The sequence below is a fragment of the Macrobrachium rosenbergii genome, chromosome 28 (assembly GCF_040412425.1).
Source record: "Macrobrachium rosenbergii isolate ZJJX-2024 chromosome 28, ASM4041242v1, whole genome shotgun sequence".
Lineage (NCBI taxonomy): Eukaryota > Metazoa > Arthropoda > Malacostraca > Decapoda > Palaemonidae > Macrobrachium > Macrobrachium rosenbergii.
The window spans coordinates 30,465,001-30,485,000 of record NC_089768.1 but is presented as its reverse complement, the minus strand read 5'-3'; the positions used below and the strand labels follow the sequence as shown (position 1 = coordinate 30,485,000).

At 36.6% G+C, this 20,000-nt stretch overlaps 1 protein-coding gene across 1 annotated transcript in view; it reads right to left on the bottom strand.

Annotated features, from left to right (window-relative positions):
- The window catches only part of LOC136854199 (fibrinogen C domain-containing protein 1-A-like), a 514,845-nt gene that overhangs the window by 461,236 nt on the left and 33,609 nt on the right, over positions 1–20,000 (bottom strand). The gene's annotated exons all lie outside the window — the stretch shown is intronic.

The following is a 20,000-nucleotide window of genomic DNA, read 5'->3' as shown; positions in this document are numbered from 1 at the left end:
ATGAAACGAGGTAAGCTTAGAATGTTACGGGTTAAATTCTTCACCTTGTAATCTACATGCTCTAAAATTTTGAATTTTTGGCTTCTTTTAGTCACGAGATCGCCCATAATAAGTCGTGACCCAATGTCAAGTTTCATCTAACAAACTACCCTCAGTGGAGGTAAAAGCTAATACTCTTAATTTTTTCATTTGAAATATTTTTTTAAACCGGTTTACTGTCAAGGAAACTAGTTTACCGTTTGGCTATTATCTTTCTGAACGCGATCTGAATGAAATTCGACGGACTGCTTTGCGTATAACACTGCCACCAAAGGCATCTTGGGTGAAGGATTTAAAAATCCGTAACGTACGTTTTGTAAAAAAATAAATAAATAAATAAAACCTGCCAGCTATTCTGATGTTTAATTCTAAAATCTTCACGTCAGCGTCGATTAAGGGTTAATGACAGCCGTTATATAATCCCCGTGCATTTCCTTTGTTAGGAACAGTTAACACAAATAGGATGCTGAATGTACTGTACTCTTAGTACTGCTACATACAACTGTCACCAAAGGTCCATTCTAAGTTTCTAAGCTCCAGTTCTAGAAGTGAGGTTGCTAGCCCATCATCAGAAAACATTTACCAAAGAGAGCGGAAAGCCAGGTCATGTAGCACGAACGCAGGGTGGCAGATATAATAGACTTTGCAAGCAAAGACGCTAAGAGTCACATCTAGAAGGCAAAATATAAAGCAAAATAATTAATAAATCTCATGTTTAGCCTTCATTCACTTTTTATTGGCTCTTTTGGTCAATTTCATAGATGAAAATGCTCACCTAACTATTCTCGTAAGTGAAATAAGAAAAAGACGCATTTGGAATAAGGCTTCAGTAGCAGAGTTTCATTGTTTACCAAACTTGTTGCGTGATTGTGGCGAACGTTAACAATCGAAAACTCATAAAAACAGATTGCAGTGATGGCAAAATTACTGAACAGTGTTCAAACTCTGAAGACTCTCATTACTTTTTATATCCAATAAGTGCTAGTATTAGGGAAATGAATTTTGATGAAATATCCATACACACGCACACACACGCATACATACATACATACATACATACATACATACATACATACATACATATATATATATATATATATATATATATATATATATATACACGTCTGTGTGTGCGTATTTATGCATATATGCATATATGTTTAGCCACAGAGGAAACCTCAATAGACAGTGGTGGAAGTCGAAAATAAATGTATAAAAAATAGAAAAGAAAACATCAAATAAACACGAACAAAAATCTAATTCCCCTCTCTCTCTCTCTCCCTCTCTCCCTCTCTCTCTCTCTCTCTCTCTCTCTCTCTCTCTCTCTCTCTCTCTCTCTCTCTCTCTCTCTCTCTCTCTCTCGTCAGAAAGAGAAGAATAATGTGGATGTTTTGAGAACGGTTTCATATTCATGATTCTGGAAGCTCATAATTAAAATTTTAAAGCTGATAATGGAAGAGGAAATTAACCAAGATTTTTAAGAAGAACCGCTGCGGACATCAGCCTTTCACCTCCCCCTCCTCCTCCCCCTTCCCCTACCCCTCCCCAAACGCCCACAATCCTCTAAAAAGACGACGAAAAACTGAACCAATGGGATAGCTCAGTCAGATACTCGTAGTCGTAATGTTATTTAAAGGGCAGTTTTTTAAGCGCTATTTTCATTAATCTTCTCAAGTGTCTGAGATTTTTTTTTTATCTTTGTATATTTAAAAAAAAAGGAAACATCAAGAAGAGCCAAAGATAACATAACCTGACAGCACTTTCCGAGATGACTCATGCTCCAATTATAATAAAAAAAATATAGAAATAGAAAAAATTCTCAAAGCTCTCTCTCTCTCTCTCTCTCTCTCTCTCTCTCTCTCTCTCTCTCTCTCTCTCTCTCTCTCTCTCTCTCCGACGGATCGAAGCAAAGATAACGCACAAAAATCGCTTCGTATCCGGAAATACTGAGCGAATTAAAAATTCTATATGACGATGCCTCCCTCCCATTCGGATATTGCTCTCCCAGCGTCCGGACACGAATGGAAATCTCCTTTATGGTTCATAGATTGCCATTCATGCAATGCAGATATGGTTCAGAGGCCCCTTAGGGTAAATGCCATCACACCCTCCCCCTGGTGGTGTTAGTCCCTATCCCTAACCCCGGGAGAGAGAGAGAGAGAGAGAGAGAGAGAGAGAGAGAGAGAGAGAGAGAGAGAGAGAGAGAGAGCCTGGAGAACATGATTGTAACTAGTTCTGCAGTAGCTTTTTCCGTGTCTTTTACTTCCTCGTTTTTCGTTTGCTTTATGTTTCTTTTTTACTTCAATTCATTCCATAACTAGTGCTGATGTAGGTATGAACCTCGTATAGTCAATGCTATAATGAATCTGCCGATGTTGGCACAACCCTCATTGGGTCAGTGCTACAGGGAAGCCAGTGATTTTGGTATAAACCTCTTGTAATCAATGCTAAAATGAAGCTGATGATATTGATATAAACCTCATATAGTCAATGCTATAATGAATCTGATTATATTGGTATAACCTCGTATAGTCAATGCTATAATGAATCTGATTACATTGGTATAACCTCGTATAGTCAATGCTATAATGAATCTGATTACATTGGTATAACCTAATATAGTCAATGCTATATTGAGTCTGATGATATTGATATAAATTGCATAGTCAATGTATAATGAAGCTAATGGATACTGGTATAAATCTCATGTAGTCAATGCTATAATGACGCTGATGATACTGGTACAACCTCATACAGAAAATGATATAATGAATCTGATTATATTGGTATAAACCTCATTTAGTCAAAGCTATAATGAATCAGATGAAATTGGTATAAAGCTCATATAGTCAATGCTATAATGAAGCTGATGATATTGGTATAAACCTCATATAGTCAGATCTATAATGAATCTGATTATATTGGTATAAACCTCATATAGTCAATGCTAAATGAATCTGATAATATTGGTATAAACCTCATATCGTCAATGCTACAATGAATCTGATGATATTGTTATATACCTCATGTAGCCAATGCTATAATGAAGCTGATGATACTGGTATAAACCTCATATAGTCAATGCTATAATGAATCTGATGATATTGACACAAACCTCATATAGTCAGTGCTATAATGAATCTGATGAAATCGGTATAAACCTCATATAGTCAGTGGTATGATGAAGCTGATGATATTGGCATAAAACTCATACAGTCAATTCTATAATGAATCTGATGATATTGATACATACCTCGTATAGTCAATGCTATAATTAATTAATTATTATCTCAGGCGTATATTATTTCAACTACCTCCTCTGGTCTTTAGTATCCCAAGGAAAATCATTGTAAGTCAAAAATCTCACTTTTTAATTTCATTTGAGGCTTCTTGTCATTATTCAATATTATTTCTGAAAGTAAACGACATCATAAGTGTCGTAAATATTAAGGAGTTAACGGTAAATTCATTTCCAGTCAGTTTACAACGCAGTGAAATCTAGAACCTAACTAATTGCCTAACATGTGATATAATAACTTGGGCTTTGCATTCGTAATTGCTGACCTATAATAACAAAAAATATGATATCTTGGTGTGCGATACATTGATCATTAATGCACTGACAACTTAACTGTGGTTGTATCAAGGTGACAATATTATTATTATAGCAAAGCCAATATTACCTTGTAAACAAACATGCAAGATCTATATATATATATATATATATATATATATATATATATATATATATATATATATATATATATATATATATATATATATATATTTATTATATATATATATACACTCACACACTCATATACATATATACACACACACTATATATATATATATATATATATATATATATATATATATATATATATATATATATATATATATATATATATATATATATATATCCAGATAGTGTGAGTCTCGACTCACGATACAGTCTCGAAGGCGAAGGGAAAAGGCATCATTTTTACCACAGTTTATTATGCCAACGATTTACGACAGATGCTATAATTGCATTTTAAAGGCCTGCAATGACTAAAAAAACCCTTCTTACAAATACTCACATTAACATATACATAAATATACATATACACATCGATACATACAAAAATTCTAAGACAAATAAAAACAAGGAGAATAGACACAGCACATACCTAAACTGCAGGAGTAATAAGACTGAGACTAAAAACATAAGTTTTTTCAAGAGCCCAGCAAAAGCAAGGAAGAACGAAAGAGAGGAAAACATAAACAAAAGGTTAAGCGATCAACAACTGTACGGAGGTTGTTTGAGTGTTTAGTGTTGGGACCATCTTTATAACAATGGATTCCAGTATATTGAGGTCATTTTTAATTTGGGCTTGTCCTGTTATGGAAAAATCTTTGTAATTAATATCGGTTTTGCACGTTTTTACACAGTTTCTTAGATTTGAATGCTCTGGATTAGTTAGTTTACATCCAGTTCTGTAACTTACACCTTTATGATTATCTGTGCGAATCCGAAGTAGCCTCCTTGTGCATCCGACATAAATCCCACGATCACATCCTGGGCACGCATTTATAAACAATGTTCGAAGACAGGAGATGGCTAAGACGATCCTTAAATTTAAATAACGATCCAACAGTGGGTAGATTCTTAGGTATAAGTTTTCAGAACGTCTATGTATGTATGAGAACGTTCTCTGTATGTATGTATGTATGTGTATATATATATATATATATATATATATATATATATATATATATATATATATATATATATATATATATATATATATATATACATACATATGAGTCGTTATTATGAGGTAACTATAAAAACACAAAAAGGACAAATAACTTATTAACTGATCCACATGACTAAAAAAGCTGAAAATCTATAAACAAACCTCCCATCTCGATGAAGCAAAATGAATCTATGAATCGAAATAGTCTAGAGAAACTCAAAAATCATGAACGCGTAAAAAAAAAAAAACACCACCATACAAGATATCTGCAAGACTAACGGAAACACGGCTGTGAATTTATCCTGCAGCAAACCCCCGAAAATTAAATTAAAATACAAATTCGGAGAGTCCACCGTAAATCTACAGATTTCATTCCCTCGGCAGCAGCAACCCGGGTAAAGAATTCCTCTGCAGAAGTGAAAAATACATTCTGCAAGAACACTAAGGCAATTCATTTTGCAAAAGGCGGCAGGAATATGACCCGGGATTGCTACTGGGGGGAAGGTGGGGGGGCCCCAGGGGAACACCAGGGAGCCAGGTAATTGCAGCAGCGTAAAAGTAGACGTTTTTCTTACCCTATGCGAGAATGAGATGCGATTTCCATTGCGCAAAAGTTAAAATTAAACATATTATGAAGTTCGGAAATTTTACGGCACTCCATTTAAATTAAAGGATGAATTTCAGATTCAGCTCTGAATAAAACACAACAATCTGCTTTTAATTTAATTTAAATACCATTCAAAAGAGGACTTTTGGGATATCCCTATAAGCCAAAAGATTACTATGCTATACAACACAATCAATAAAACCAATCCGAGAGAAATTAAAGTTCGGAATACAATTAAAGGGAAGGACGAATTTCCGGAAGAAAACATCTAATTAGAAAAAAACAAACTTCGTTAAAAACAAACTTGGTTTCTGAGGCTAGAAATCCCTCAAGAGGAGAGTTTCCATTTCTCGGGCGTCGGAAACAAAAATGGTCAGCGGTCCTCGACCTCTTTCTCTTTCGCCTCCTTCACACCTTCAAAGATCTGTCCTGGACCCAGCCACCCCTGGGCCATGCCCGAATTCCTAACCCCATACCCCCCACCCCCATTCCCACTCACCCTTGTCAACATCAAGAAAGTTTCGTCTAACAAAAGGCACCACAAAACCGTCTTTTTTCCTTTTTTTTTTCTTCTTCTTCTTCCTGAAGTTCCTTTTCATCCTCCAAAATAAAGGAAGAAAACTGAAAAAAAATGATTCATCTTACGAAAACAGTTCTGGGCATCTTGAATGGACAAACTCCAGGTTGCGCGAAGCGTACTTGACAGCCAAAATAAGACGGGGAGTAAGAATAGAGAAGAGGAAAAAGGAGAAATCAGGAATAATCCTACGCAATTTCGTAAGAGGATCCTTCTCCTCCAGTTAGGCGGTTCAAAAATTCCTCTCATCCCAAGTATTGATTATCGAAGAACATTACCTCTCCTTTTCTCCTCTTGCAGTCTTCAATCTAAGCGTTGCCAATAAAATTCTACAGCATTTTTTTTTACAAAATCTCATCTTTTATTCTCAAATTTGTAATCGATCGGCGAAATGATGGATGAAAATATTAACAGAAGACAAAGGAGCCTTGAAAACGAACACTTTTAAGAGTTTGTTTACATTTTTGTTCGCTGGAATCCTTTACAAATAGGCTCCCGGGAACCACGATTAATTAATGCAGCCATTATCGATCAATAAGCCTAATCATTATACTATTCCTCTAATACAATATACATCAACGAACAGATTGACAGGCGTAACAGACACTTCATTGGAAATAATCATATCGGCTTCAGATGTCGACTCGGAATGAGGGAAGCAATTAATTGGCAGAGAGAGAGAGAGAGAGAGAGAGAGAGAGAGAGAGAGAGAGAGAGAGAGAGAGAGAGAGCTCTTCTTGAAGTGCATGTACGCTTCACTAACTTAATGAGGATTTTCCACAGGGTACAATGGAAATTCTGAGAAAATCAAATTCAAGTTGAAGATATAGAAGATGACTGCACACACACACACACACACACACACACACACACATATATATATATATATATATATATATATATATATATATATATATATATATATATATATATTTATAAATATATATATATATATATATATATATATATATATATTCAGTATACATATAACATATATATGTGTATATATACTATATATATATAATATATATATATACATATATATTCTAACACCTCCCTTCCTTGACTGGTATTTAATTATGGGCTTGCAAGCCCAACGCCCTTTTCCACCACCAACTCCACCTCATTAAATAATTCTAGTAATTCTAGGCAGTGACTGATGTATCTGATAATTACTCAGCTGTAGTGGGTCACAGCCAGGATGGAGAACGGCATGAGGCTAGCAACCTCATCCAATAAAGACTTGCTATGCATCATACTATTTGGAAAAACTTCATCAACGAACAAGATAAATGTATTTGTTTGTTAATGAAGATGAACATATACGAATATACTTAAATTCATAAATCTATGTCTGTACATACAATTATGAGTTGTTATGCATGAAAATATTTTTCGTGTACAAACACAATTAACAATTACTAAAATACATTTCCAAAAAACAAGTTTCCTGGAAAATCTTTTCCCGAAAAAATAAATCTACTCATGAACAAGACAATTACTATTGCACCCAGTAATACTATAATTGTTAATCGAAGGTTGAGTTTCTTGCAGCAAACAATATATATATATATATATATATATATATATATATATATATATATATATATATATATATATATATATATATATATATATATATATGTGTGTGTGTGTGTGTGTGTGTGTGTGTCTGTGTAAACCTGCTCAGTTTAAGGCTCACCAAAAGTTCCACAAGTAACGCGTCAATAAGCTACATACGGATAGGTCCCATTCTTTTGTATATTATATACCCTAAGTGCTTCAAGATTTACTCCTGAAGACTTCTCGCCACATTACTCCTGAACATATGAATTCCCTTTTGGACGATGTTCACTCCCACAATCACTCCACATAAATAGTCTTACCATACATAACACCTTCCGTACCACCTGCCATACCATCCATTCTCATACACACTCTCTCTAGCCCCTCACATGCTATGCAGCCAAAAAATAATTCCCAACCTAACAAGCGCTTCTGTTTTTGCAAGGTCGATTGCAATGCCTGACGCGCAGAATATGAATGCAGGCTACATTTTCCACGGCGTAATGGCATTTCAGAACCAAGTGATCCCAGTTAAGTGAAAGGCAAACATCACCCAAAGCTATTTGCAGATCTGTGAAAAAAGCTAAGCAATCTGCCAGTTCATGTCTGACAGAGGAATGCAAATACGTGCGGATATAAACAGGCGCCCATACGAATGCCTGTCACTGCATTAGACAAACATGAGCTAACATATAAAACAACGATGATACCTGCGCACAAGGATCATGCCTGCGCAGATGTTGTAATTCCAAACACACGTGAAATCTGCAGAGTGGGGCGCAGTTTCATTACATGCACTGACACACGTAGTTTATTTATCCAATCCCGAGTGCTTGCCGGCCCCGGAAAAAAAAAAACAAATAAATAGGCAAGCAGGCTGGCAGACATACAACCAGAAGGAAAAATAGGTCACAGCAACCATGGTAAAACTAATTTCTTCTATACGGTAACTCCACGGGTACCGCTCTCCACCGATCTCATTAAAAAGATATTTACGAGAGAGAGAGAGAGAGAGAGAGAGAGAGAGAGAGAGAGAGAGAGAGAGAGAGAGAGAGAGAGAATTTCCTAAACCTCAAAAGATGTTTAGAAACTAGGAATTTCGCTCTATAATATTTCTATAAAACAAATACTTTTAGTTCTGCCTGCATACATACCACTCCATCAACACACATTCCGTTTCCGTCTTCTAAACCAACAAAAATTCCATCGCATCTTTCATCGTCAACATGAGATCAGTCAGGTACGATCTACAGGTAATATATCAATCTCCTATTCTGTCACTCCCTCATGAACCCGAGGACCCCCTTGCTGGCTCATTGGACCCGTCCAAATCTTCTGACATGGTCCCGTTCAAGCTCCTGACATCCAAGTTTCTACTTAAGGATTTACTCGTCCGAGTAAGGATTTATCCTCAATGTAAGGATTTTTTGCTCTATCGCCATTCAGCGATGATCACAATTTATCTACATGTTTTATAGCATGCGACCTAGCTGGGCGTATTCTCTCTCCTGTTCTTTACCTTGTAAGTAACCTTGTAAATGTCTTCTATCTGTCTTTTATATACCTTATTTTGGAAGCTTGTCCGCCCGCATAGCTTGCTCCTTGCTGAGGCTAAAACTACTTAGCACCGCAGAGGAACCACTGTACCCATATATGGAATGCGAGGCAGGTTTAAACTGCACAAGGGCTGCCTAGAGGACCGTTGATCACTTGACTAACATTGGGAAATGAGGAAATCACGAGACATTCACAAGAGTTGAAGTCAGCTCACATCGGGATATCTGTTAATTTAGTCTTCCGAATAATTTCCTAATCCATTATTAGTAAAATATTCCTTTTTATCATATTTCTTGAGACAGTAATATATTATATACTTACATATATATATATACATATACATATATATATATATATATATATATATATATATATATATATATATATATATATATATATATATATATATATATACATACTGGTTTTCTCTCCATCCTCCCTTCAGATGCACACAATATATTTCTACCAGTTATACTGAATTCTGGCCATTCACCTGGAACATAATAATATATTACATCACGTCCTTCAAGTATAAAATAGAGGGAGTCATATAAAATCCAATTATAGCTCTTACTGTTCAGATATTCAAGGTAGACAGAACTTTATACGTCAGACAATCATTATGTTGGAGTTTCAACTATCCATCACAAGCTGCTTGACTTGACGAAGGGTTCTAAGTTACGCTTCAGTTACTGCAGTGGTTCAAAACGGCTACAGTGATCGGTTGTTCAGAAGTGCAACTGAGCCTCTACGTCAAACTGAATCAGCGTTAACGCAGTTATAAACTGCAACAGTTTCGAACCCACTGCAGGGTTCATAAAAGCTACGACGGTACAAAATTTCCATAAGCATTCAGAGCTGTTAGCGTGGTTCAGAGCCTCCCAAAAGAAGGCGCTAGTAAGGGCTCAGAGTGAAAGACCCAAGTGCCCCTCTCTCTCTCTCTCTCTCTCTCTCTCTCTCTCTCTCTCTCTCTCTCTCTCTCTCTCTCTCTCTCCAGTACGCAGACAAGAACAAGTTTTATTTGCTCTTGGCAGGAACAGGAGTGGATACCGCCTCTCGACATCGAAAATAAAACTTTTGCTGTAAAAGGTTCATTGTCCTTGGTCTTCAATGGCGACCTGATTCCCGATGGTAGTTCAAACAATGGGTCTTTTTGCCTCACAGGTTAAATGATCCACATCATTTCCCACCAATGGGAGAGATCTGTCAAAACCTAAATCCTTTTTTAAGGTCTTGCCTAAACCTACGTTAAGGTCCCCAGCTTTCCCCTGTGCGTAAATCTATCATTTAATAAGTGGTTACCAATGAATATGAGAGTATAAAAGTAAATATCAGATTGCATTGTTGCCTTCAGGTACAGTAATATCGTATGCTTCTTACGTAGAGAGAGAGAGAGAGAGAGAGAGAGAGAGAGAGAGATCGCGGTCATATGTTCGATGTACTCAACGACTAACGCATAAAGGCTGAAAAGGTTCACAGTTCCAGCACGACATTACGCTCCACAATTCGCAATATTCCCAAAGGTCATCGACACAGCATTACCGGAATTATTGCCTGTAATTGACCTTCATCACTAAATGACCTCAATAAAAGCTGGCTCCTCTCGGCGAAAATTCATTTTCCGAGCTCTCGCATCCAAATCCCACCCACCCCCCACCCGCTCCCCCACTCCACCAACCCCCGCCCCTCCTCCGCCAGCACGCACTCCAACTCCTCCCTCCCCAAGGTCCCTTTCTTAATTTTCAGAAAATCCTATTTTCCAATTCGCGAAGCAACTGGTCCGGGGAAAAGAGGAAAATATGCTTAACTTTAACGATCTCATTAGGGACCTGTTTGAAACATTATTCCCTCTGAGAGAGCTCCTGCCTCTCTCCATGCTAATAATTTCCTGCCATTTCGCATTCACCCTCCTGCCTCAACTCCTTCCCCCCCTCCCCCCGTCAACACTGCCTCCACCCTCCCCTCCCCGTTCTTTATAACCATCGCTTTTCATAATTTCATTCAGGTAGCCTAATCAATTCCAATTTACATTCTGTGCATCGTTGCCCGAATTCTGTCGAAGCTCTCAAAAGGGATGTTTATCGCAGCCAAGAATGCCAATGCAGCCATTCTCTCAAGAGAGAGTCTGTATGTCTATCTATCTATCTATCTACCTATTCATTTATCTATCTATTTATCACAAGCAATCATCTGCCTCTTCGAAACACCACAAGGGATGTTCGTCGCAGCCAAGAATGCCTATGTAGCCTTTTAGAGAGATTATCTATATATCTATCTGTCTGTCTATCTATCTATCTATCTATCTCTATTCATTTATCTATCTATTTATCACAAGCAATCATCTGCCTCTTCGAAACACCACAAGGGATTGTTTTCGCATCCAAGAATGCCGATGCAGCCATTCTCTCAAGAGGAGGCTGTATATCTATCTATCTATCTATCTATCGATCTATCTATCTATCAATCTATCTACCCATTTATCACAAGAAATCATGTGCCCTCTGAAACATCAAGATGAAGAACACACAAATACGGTTACCATCGTTTGAACAGTACGAATAAGATTTAAATGAAAAGCAATCGTCATTGGAAACGCATTTCCACATGTGCCTTCACGCCCAAGTAAGAAGAATCAACAACAACAACAACAACAACTCCTCCTCCTCCTCCTCAAAATATACATTAAATTCAGTCCCCAAGAGGCTTTATTCCTTCATGCCTGATCTCCTCAGAAGATATCCCATCCGGAGGGGGAGGTAATTCAGGAAGAAATTTAGCACTGACTCAAGAGTGAGAGAGAGAGGTTTCAAAAACAGACTGATGATCAGGCAGATGTCTACGATTGTCTTTACAACTTTCTAGTTTCTACACATTACGACTCAGCCATACAAAACTGTTTTTCAAGTTATTTCAGCTTCGGTCTGGATTGAATTTCTTTGGTAAGCAAATGCTCGATAATCAATCAACGGACCCATTTACCAATGAAATATATAAATCCCTTCATGCACTTGAAACAGAGCCACTGTTCGATACTCTTGAAGCCGTTGCTTCGCGTAATACTAAATAAACACTCTGTCTTGCTAGTATGAAAATTTGTTTCATACCATACAGGTCTTCCTCATCGTAACAAGTAACACTGTAAATCATTCTAGCGTTTCTACAAAGTTCCCCTTTAAGGTTTCTTCAAAATATAATGGCGGTCCTCATTATCCTATTTATTATGTGAGTGATCTCCTATATCGCTTTCCACTGCTTAATTTGGTATCATAATTTACGTCCTACAGTTATTCTTGAGTTCTTGTAACTACCTATCCCTGGGCATGTTTGCCTTTCACTCAGGATCCCATGGCTTGAAAGCACTAATTAAACGGGCAGTCTTTTGGCACGATGACAAGTCATTTGCAAGCATACAAGATTAACATCACACAGTGGGTATGAGACTGACTGACTGAGTTATACACACGTAAACCGGCGTCGCAACAAGAAACGTTACCGACGCATGCAAACACCCTGCGTCTCGCGGTAGATGATGAATTAGAGAAAGCAGGACAGCTGAACCTGCCACTGAGAGAAGCATCAAAATCTGTCTCGTTCCTTCAAAAGTTAACGTAAGTGGATGGTGCACTAGATGGAGAAGGTCAGCTCAAAAATGGATATTCACATAGGAACGACTCCCAAGTTAAAAATGATCGATTCTGCTTTCTTCAGGTCCGCTCTTTGACATACACGGCAGGAACCAGCTTCGGAATTAGATAAATATACTTAAATCTTCTTTTGGCAGCCACGAAGAGTGCCCAAATGTGCAGCAGTAAGTCTTCAACTTTTGTATCAAATGTCAGGAGCCAGCGACACCAAGTCTCCTAAATATACAGCACCCTAAAGTCAATCATCACCATCTTCTTCTTCTTCTTCTTCTTCTTCTTCTTCTTCTTCTTCTTCTTCTTCTTCTTCTTCTTCTTCTTCTTCTTCTCAACCGTCCTTCAGTCAAACGATGGTAGTCTTGGAAAATATGAATAAAATAAAACACACAAATTGGTCACTACACTTGACCCCCGGTAGTCAATAAAATAATCCCTTTATTAATAGAAGTATATCCAGTTTACACCTACGCAGAAGTAAAAATATTTGCAGCAATAACATTGGCTATAAAAAAATATTACCACTCGGGAAACTTCTGCTGCACTGGACATATAAAAATTTTTATTAAATATTAGTTTTACTGAGGGTCGTTTTAATCTTGTTTTCAGATGGAAATTAAACTGGTGCAAAGAGAAGGCATACATATGAGTGCGCTGGAGAGAGAGAGAGAGAGAGAGAGAGAGAGAGAGAGAGAGAGAGAGAGAGAGAGAGAGAGAGACATGCAATGGATACAAGCTTTCATAAATACATACATTCGTGCACAGGTAAATATATGAACAAATAAATAAATGGCGGATACCTTAAATAAAGAACCAGAATAACCTCATCCTTTGAAGAACTCTCGAAACCATGACTTTTGATGAAGAAGAAGAAGAAGAAGAAGAAGAAGAAGAAGAAGAAGAAGAAGAAGAAGAAGAAGAAGAAGAAGAAGAAGATATATAAATTTACATCAGCCCATAAAAAGAAGGATCAGCTCTACGTGAATCTGAATTTTAGATGCATTCCTGTCAACTCGAATTCTGGCCCGATGAAACCTCCAAATTCAATTAGCAATCACGTCTACTCTCTATTTGCGTGGAATATTCATAAAGCTTCCGTCACGCTCTCAAAGAGACTTGAGGGAAAGGTCCTCTTTGATCGGATTTTTCGGGTTTCGTTATGGCGGCGACGTGCGTACATACATATGTATGTATGTGTGTGTGTGCTTATCCTTACATATTCATCTGCTTATATAAGCACTTATGTTTGTTACTTGCTGTTCGTAGTTCTTTATTGGAAGGGTGGGTAGAGCTCTCGGCTAGCACGCTGTCGGCCCAGCGTTCGACTCTCCGATCGGCCAATGAAGAATTAGAAGAATTTATTTCTGGTGATAGAAATTCATCTCTCGTCATAATGTGGTTCGGATTCCACAATAAGCTGTAGGTCCCGTTGCTAGGAAACCAGCTGGTTCTTAGCCACGTAAAATAAATCTAATCCTTCCGGCCATCCCTAGGAGAGCTGTTAATCAGCTCAGTGGTCTGGTTAAACTAAGATATACTTAACTTTTAACTTGCTATTCATGTGTTTATGTATGTGAATGTGGGTGTTTGTATATTTTACGAGTACAGCTTGTTTTGGAAAAGGAGGCTCTCGAGAGCAACTAGACGAAAGTACAGTCATGTATGTACGTATGTATGTATACAAGAAGCTGACGGCACCATATGTGTAGGGGCTCAATGAAAAACTGATGAGCCTTCTATGTATGTGTTCAAGGTAGATAAGATTTTTTAAATGTTTCCACACAGGCGATTCATCCACGATTCAGCAGTGAACGTGTAAATGAAGCAACAACCATTGTATTTTTTCTCTCTGAAGCCACATCTTCCACAGAAAAGCTTAGTGTTGAAAAAATGTTATATATATATATATATATATATATATATATATATATATATATATATATATATATATATATATGTATGTGTGTGTGTGTGTATATATAAACACACACACATATATATATATGTATATATATATAAAATGAGAGACTGGGTGTAGGTCCTGACCGGTTTCAGCTTTATTTCCAAGCCATTGACAAAGGATTGATACATAGTAGTAAAAATCACAATGTATCTACTACAGTGACAGTACTGACGAACATGCCAAACCGTTTGAGACTCCAAATCCACACTTGACAGGTGTCAAGGGGAGTGGTGGCTAAACTGTTGTATGTATATATATATATATATATATATATATATATATATATATATATATATATATATATATATATATATATATATATATATATATATATATATATATATATATATATATATATATATATATATATATATACATATATATATATATATATATATATATATATATATATATATATATACATATATATATATATATATATATATATATATATATATATATATATATATATATATATATATATATATATATATATATATATATATATATATATATATATATATATATATATAATATACTGTATATATATGTGTGTGTGCAAAATGTGTACAGGGTCGGAACTTTGTAACCCCTTCACACAAAGTAAAAAAAAAATCTGACCAACATGCTAAAACAAATGACTCATTAAACTATATCTAAACCTACTGGGAACTTCATTCTACTAAGAAATCTGATTATAAAAAGCATATAAAGCTTCCACAACATTATGTACGACTTCAATAAAACAGTTCTGATGTTTATTTTAGGAGCTGAAATATAAGCATAGAAGGTTAATATGTACACGGTGGCGTTAATAAATAATTAACTCAACATCTTTTGAGGAATATTAAAAGGTTCATAAACGTATGGAAAGCGAAAGTTGTTTATACTACAGTAAATTAATACCGCTTAGGCTACTCCTTGGAAGAATGGAATAATAATAATTCCCCCTTATCTAAACAAGGTACGCTGATAACAATACAAGCTTCAAAAGTATTAATCGGAGAAAACTTGTACTTCTTACAATACAGGTCATAAACGCGTGTTTTACTGCAGTGTGGACGCACCCTTACAAAGGAACAAGCGTCTCAAAAATTTTTAAAGAGGAAATTAGTTGTAAGTTTTAAGATCGTGCTTGAAATTGCAACTGACTGAAGACCTTAAAGACTGAGAGGGTTTATTCACAAGTAATCTGTTTTTGACTTTGCATTTTTCTAGAGCAGTGGTTCTCAGAGGGGGGGTAACTAACCCCGTGGTCGTAATGAAGCCATTTCTGGGGGGTAACGAGGCACTTTCTAAAAGTAAGACAGTAGTTCTTTGGAGTAAAATTGAGTAAATTTAAAAAAATAATAATAATGAAAAAATTAAAAAATAAATTAATTAATAAATACTACAGAATTATGCAAGTTATATCCCCAACATTCGTTTTCTTCAATCCTAAAAAGAAAATAAGAAGGGCCATGAAGTCTTTGTGATATAAGCAAGTGAAACATAACCGAAGAGGAAGGGGGTAGGGGTAATGGGGATCTATCACACCACTGCCCCCGGGGGTAACGGTACCAAAATATTTGAGAACCACGGCTCCAAAGCCATCTTTGCGACATCCTTAGCTTTCCTTAGCGGAGCCACAGCATCCCTCACACTACCAAAATCAGCTCGGCTGTCAGGTCGCCCTGACAGGTTGACAGATGTCTCCGTATCTGAACAAATATGGCACGCGGCCCACGTTTGGTTATAATGTATAGCACTGCTACGTCTCATGCGGTGCAGCTCAACCATTCTGCAAGCTACGAAATACCCTGATTTACCGGAAGTGTGTTCTTACTTTTCTGAATAACCCGTGCAAAAGAAATTCGACATTGGGTTTTATTTACCAACAGTTTTTTCCTTTTTTATTTTACTAACTTCGACAGGTAAACAAGGGCGAAAGCATCGAACCGGAATGACTTTTTGAAAAGAGTTGTTGTTTTCGTCTATGACAAATAGTGAAGCACTGGTGAAGAGTATAAATTTGTCTTGCGAAATAAACGTAAAGTAACTCCGTTAAAACAGTCAGTACTGGCCGTTTGTTCACTTTCGTAATTATTGTCAGGTGATACTTTCATCTCCTATTTCCCTGCAAGCTGTACTCGTTTTCCCTCAAATAAAAATAAATACATCAATAAGTAAGTAAATAAATTTTGAAAAAATCATGAACAGGCCTAGTTTTTGATACATTCGAATTTAAACAGGAAACTAACCCTTTGTAACATTTTCATTCAAAATCGAAAAGGAAAACCTTTACTGCACCAACGCCCTACACTCAAAACAGCCCCTCCTGTCCCCCCAACTATCTCCCACTCTGTAACCCCCACCCCACAACAATCCCCAGTGCCCATTTCCCGCTCTGCCAATAAAGTCTATCATAAAAAAAGAGACTTCATCTGTGAAACGAGATAAAAAAAAAAAAAGAATAAACATTGAATTCTGAGAGCGCCGTGGCTGCTGAAAGAATCGACGGTGATAAAAACGAAACGCTGCCTCATACTGTCTGTACGGAATTAGGGTATTCCGAGTCCTTGGCCCTATTTATTTTTTTTTTTAATGAAACAACTTAAGGCTGATTCACACTGTACGGTTCGTTCACGTTTCGTCTTCGTACGGCTTTCGTTCGTAAATCATCGTTCCACAGAAACCAATGGAGCTGTTCACACTATACGGTTCGGTCTTCGTTCGTCTTTCGTGTGGCTTTCGTTCGTACGGCTCTGATACGTTTGGAAGATCCTCTCTTTTAGCCAATGATGTCCTTGCTGCCTAATGACAACAGTAAAACAGCCTGAGTGTGTTTCCCAATATACAACATACCTGTGTGATGCCACTTGCATGATATAAAAATCGTCTCTCTCTCTCTCTCTCTCTCTCTCTCTCTCTCTCTCTCTCTCTCTCTCTCTCTCTCTCTCTCTCTCTCTCTCTCTGTGTTATGAAAGTGAATCTGCCACCACACTAATGACAACAAAATATAAATCTCATAATTTCTTTTCAATAACGACGTAACCTTACAGCAAATAAACATAACAACCAAAATGAGAATAGTAACAACATCCCTTTTGAAGAACATACAGCTGACTCTCCTTTCAGGAACGGACATTTGCTGAAGGCATTCTAAACCGAATTCTGCAGAAGAATGCGCTGTCCAATCTCCCCTCAAAAAAGGGGAAAAAAATCGACACCAACCATATTTTCAATTCCGGGTCCGAAATGCGTTCGACAGGACTCTGATAAAAGTCGCGGCCATTCATGGAAACTTTTGATACGCGAAACGCCAACGATGGGCGGCGCATTCTTCTGGGGAATGAAACCGATATCAAAAGGGGGGGAGGAAGTGGAATCGCCTAGTCTGTAATAGTGGTGCTCGGGAGACTTCTCATATCAGCAGCTGTTAGGGATCCGTTCCGAAAACAGAGGCTGATGGACAACACACATGCAGACCTAAACTTGAATTATACATATACATGCACACACACACACATTATATATATATATACACATATACATATATATATATATATATATATATATATATATATATATATATATATATATAATTTATATATAATATATATAATATAATTTATATGTATATATATATATATATATATATATATATATATATATATATATATATAATATATATAATATAAAAATATATATATATATATATACATACTTACACTTACATACAGGCTACATATTTATAAATACAAAATTTTTAACAAATAAGCTCACACATCACATAATTCTGGCAAGTCAACATTTAATGAGACTTTTGTTTTGTTACTTTTCCCGCCGGTTGACAGAACTGGCTCGGGAAAATTAATTCTGTCACATCCCTTTCGAGGAAAAGTAGTTTGATCTTCACCCGCTGTGATGAAGGAACTAGAAATTATTTGAGTTTAGTCATTTTACGAAAATCTTACGCAAGAATCACCTTCTTCACTGTCACAAGACTCACCGCTCTTTATGGACACTTTTCCGACACAAACATGAGGGTTTTGTTTGAAAACCTGTGAGTCTTGAGGAAAACAAATACGAAATAGTTTTCCACGGGCTGCAATGCAGCAAAAATGGCTACCAGTCATGTTTGTCATTAATCTCTTATGCTGACAGACCGACATGGGTTTTGTTGCTTCGGTGGAGCTGGGAATGGAATATAAAATTTAAGCCAAAGAGAAACTGAGAGTAGAAGGTTTTAAAGGTGTAACAGGAGGAAAACCTCGAAGTTGCACTGTTAGGAGAAAGTGGAAAGTAAGACAGAAGAAAGAAGAATATAAACAGAGGTACTGTAAAAGGAATAAAATGGGTTGCAACTAGGGGCCCAAGGGACGCTGCAAAGAACCTCAAGTAATGCCTGCCGTGCACCTCATGAGGTGCACAGGCGGCACTATCCCCCTACGGAGTTGACAACTGCAAATTATTATTGCTACTAATTTAATTTCTATTATTATTATTATTATTATTATTATTATTATTATTATTGTGGAATATCTGAATAGCCTACATGTTAAACGATTTCAGAAACACAAAGGAAGGAAAAAGGAGAAAGGTTATCCACTTTCTCGAAGTGAAAGGAATGTAGAGAAAGCCATGAAAACTTCAGAATACGGTCCACTCCTCTTCATTTGCTTTTTTCTTGTTTTCGTCGATCCTGGGCTAGTTATGTGCACTGTGTTACCTGCCCCATCGGTCTTTCCATGAAAAACAAAATGGGGGAGGCTCAATTCACCAGCATATATATCCCAAAACATGCTGGTCCATTAAAGAAAAGAAACAGGTAATTTGTGTTGCCAAAAATCTTTTACCCTAAATGGTTTTCTCTTCGAAAATTTGGGCAAATTCATTGCGACTTATGTTAAATAATCAGTAGATAAACAAACCAATCAGTTACTGTATTTTCAATTAGTTGTAAAGTACTATTATCATTCCTGATAGCTTATTATTTCTCTCTTTCTCACCTAACAAAACATCACTTCTCTGGAAGCCTTGTCATAATCATTTTGAAGTTCTGCAAGGCAACAAGAAAGCTTCACTCTATCCTCCTTAAAAAAAAAAAAAAAAAAAAAGCTCATGCGCCTGTCTCGTAATGAATGTAACATTTACCGCGCTCCTCCCAAGCATAAATTCAAATCGCATTTCATGAATGTTAACTATCACAGCCCATGTACAAAGCTTTCAGCCACCTTTTCATTACATTTAAAGACTGGTTCTATGTTCATTTTCCCTTACTTCCTACAGAGTTTTTATAGCTCACCTTTTAGTGTAATCTACTGCTCTA